The 3,020-nt window shown below is 43.5% G+C and overlaps 1 pseudogene; it reads right to left on the bottom strand.

Moving 5' to 3' along the window:
* Positions 1–256: 256 nt before the first annotated feature.
* On the bottom strand, positions 257–770 carry LOC113598110 (proline-rich protein 3-like; annotated as a pseudogene).
* Between the last annotated feature and the right edge of the window lie 2,250 nt (positions 771–3,020).

Below are 3,020 nucleotides of genomic sequence, written 5' to 3'. Positions count from 1 at the left end.
GGCAGTTGAAGGGAGCAAAGATGGGGTCTTGAAGGCGAGTCTCTAGAGGCTGGATCAGAAGAAAGACCACACACTGGGCACCAGTGATGAAACACAACTCTGGACCCCAAATGGGGAGGTGATGGATGGGGGTGGGTGTCACTGATTGAGGGTGGTGGCTGGAACAGCCTCACAGTAGCCGTCACAGGGCCACAGGGAAATATATGACTGCTAGGTCCCAGATGGCTCCTTCCAGCCCTGATGGGAAGGCATAGTCTCACAGAGGAGGTCCATTGATGCCTGCGTGGTAGAAGGCACAGAGGTCCTCATATCGACAGTGGCCCTTTTTTGGCAAAGTGTCGGCAGACAGGGTGGTTGGATTTGTCTTCCATAACTTGGGGGCCATCCTTGGGTGGGAAGATAGAGACCAACTTATGAGCTTTTGAGGATTTTTCTCCGCTCTTTGTGAAAGCCTCCCCTGGAAGGACCCCCACGGCGTGGTCCAGGAAAAGGAGGTTCAGTATTGGCCCCCACCAACCACGACCATATGGGCCACATCTGGGGCCTAGGCCCCCCGAATTGGGCCTCTGCCCCAGGGAGGAGGTTTGAGACTCAGTAGTGGTGAAATCATTGGTCCCCTTGATCCTGGAGGACTTCTGTGAAGAGAATCTGCATTCTTTCCTGTCTGGCTCCTTTCACTCAACATCGTGTTTGTGAGATTTAATCCAGGTTGCCTATAGCAGGAGTTCATTCATTTTCTTGCAGTGTAGTCTCCCATTGCACGCACACACAACAACTTATTTATCTCTTCTACTGATGGTGGACATGTGGGAGGATTCTAGTTTGGGACTGACTTGGGGTCACCCGGCTTTCCATTTGGCCATGGGGGGGCACCCAGAAGCCTGGGTGGTCCTATGGGGCTCCCACCCTCCTCGACTCTAGTCTCTTCCTGCTCTGGCAGCGGGGGCTGCTGTGGTGGTGGCAGCTGCTACTGATTCTGCTTCTTTCGTTTTGGCATCGTGGTTGCAGCAATGGCTGCAGCAGGATTTGGGAGGGCAGTGAGGAAGTGGCACGCTGGGTTGCTTTCAGTTCTTATACACTGGTCCCCAAGTAGCTACTGACTCTCGAATTTCATAAAAATGGAATCATACAGTATGAACCTTTTTGTGATTAGTTCTTTTGTTCAGCACAGTGTTTTTTGGATTCAATTATGATGTTACATTTTTTCAGCAGTTCATTAAAAAAAATACTGAGTTGGGTCACCTGGATGGCTCAGTTGGTTGAGTGTCTGACTTTGGCTCAGGTCATGATCTTGTCATTTGTGAGTTCAAGCCCCACATCGGGCTTGCTTCTGTCAGCCTCTCTGTGCAGAACCTGCGTTGGATCTTCTGTCCCCTCTCTCTGTCGCTCCCCTACTGGTGCTATCCCAAAAATTAATAAATATTTTAAAAACCTGAGTAGTATTCTGTTAAATGGATGCACCATAAGGATACACTAGTTTATTTGTGTATTCATCTATTGACACACATTAGGGTTTTTTTTCGAGTTTTTGGATAGTTTGAATAAAGCTGATAAGAACAATTGTAATTTTTTGTGAACAAAATATTTAATTTCTCTTAGGAGCCTAGAAATAGAATTGCTCTGTTGAATAACAAATATACATTGGATTCCATATCGCTATTTAAAATTTTGTCTCTTTTCAGTAGAGTTTAAAATCAAGGGAGACCCAGAGATTGTAATCTGTGTCTACAAGCATAATACAAAGAGCTTCAGAGAATTTTATGAAGCCAGACTCATGGGAATGTACTGTTTATCTCAGCTCTCAGGACTTCATTTTTAATGACTTCCTCTTAGGAAAAACCACTGTTCAGGCCCTTAGAGAATTTAGGCTTTTGTCTTTGACAAGTGGTTGGCAACAGTTTAGGATAGAGAAATGTTCTGAGTGTCTAGGAATAAAAATCCGGGAAGAACTGCCAAGTGGAATTTGGATCTTCAGACTGCAGATTTCACCATCCTATACTCAGCCCTTGACCCCTCACCAGCGACTCCACTGCTCTGTGCTTAGCCCAGCCCAGCAGGTAAGAGTAGGGAATTGTCCAGGGGACTACATCTCTTTAGGAGCTTCTGCAAGATTTGTGAAGAATTGGCTTTCCTCCTCAACACCAACTTTCCTTTTTTGATGTGTGGGGCACTTATCTTTAACTCTCTTTGCAAGAACTTGGTACAGAGATTCTGTTCCAAGGTACCTGCAAGGATCAGATTCTGTACAGTAGAAAAAAAATTAGGACTTTTACACTAAAATCTCTAGGGTAATAGCTTTCCACATTGCCCTCATTTTGTAACAACTGGACCCTGGCCGATACTTCTCTGCCCTTTGCTGACTCTGCTTCCATCCCCTTGTACTTTTCCCGTTGCTACAGGCAGAAGCCTACATGGAAACCTGGTATTTTGATTTTGAAAATCTCTGGATCTAGAAACTGAGATGAATATGACAGCTTTTGAGGACTTTTGTTACCAAAAGACCCAATACTTTGCTCTATCATCTCTGTCACAGTGTACATACTTTACCCTGATCTCATGCAGAAGGTAAAGTGGCCAATTTGTAATTTTCTTCTTGAGTTCAAGGTAGGAAGAAAAAAACCCATTATTTGTGCAACTTTACTACTCCAAGCCTAGGTGAACATGCCTTATTTTTCCTACTTTCATGCTTTATGGTTCCTGGTTGTATAAGTGTTTGTGTTTGGGAATATAAATAAAAATATGTATAAAATGTGTGGTAATATGTGCATGGGATATACACTTATTGATTTGTTACACAGATTTTTATTGAAAAAGTTATCTGTGTCAAGAGATGGGGATAAAGTCACTGAGAATCTTTGTCTTAAGGATTCATAAACTAGAAAAAAACAGTGACTTCAAAGTAAATATATATTGTATGACAGAAAATATGTATGAATAGTGGTAGGTATAAAACCTAGAGAAACAGAGAGATGGAAAATAACAGCTCTGCTTAGTAGACTTCTAGAAAGATTGGGTGAAGA

The sequence above is a fragment of the Acinonyx jubatus genome, chromosome D1 (assembly GCF_027475565.1).
Source record: "Acinonyx jubatus isolate Ajub_Pintada_27869175 chromosome D1, VMU_Ajub_asm_v1.0, whole genome shotgun sequence".
Lineage (NCBI taxonomy): Eukaryota > Metazoa > Chordata > Mammalia > Carnivora > Felidae > Acinonyx > Acinonyx jubatus.
Note: the sequence above shows the minus strand (reverse complement) of the source record. Positions and strands in the feature narration are given on the sequence as shown.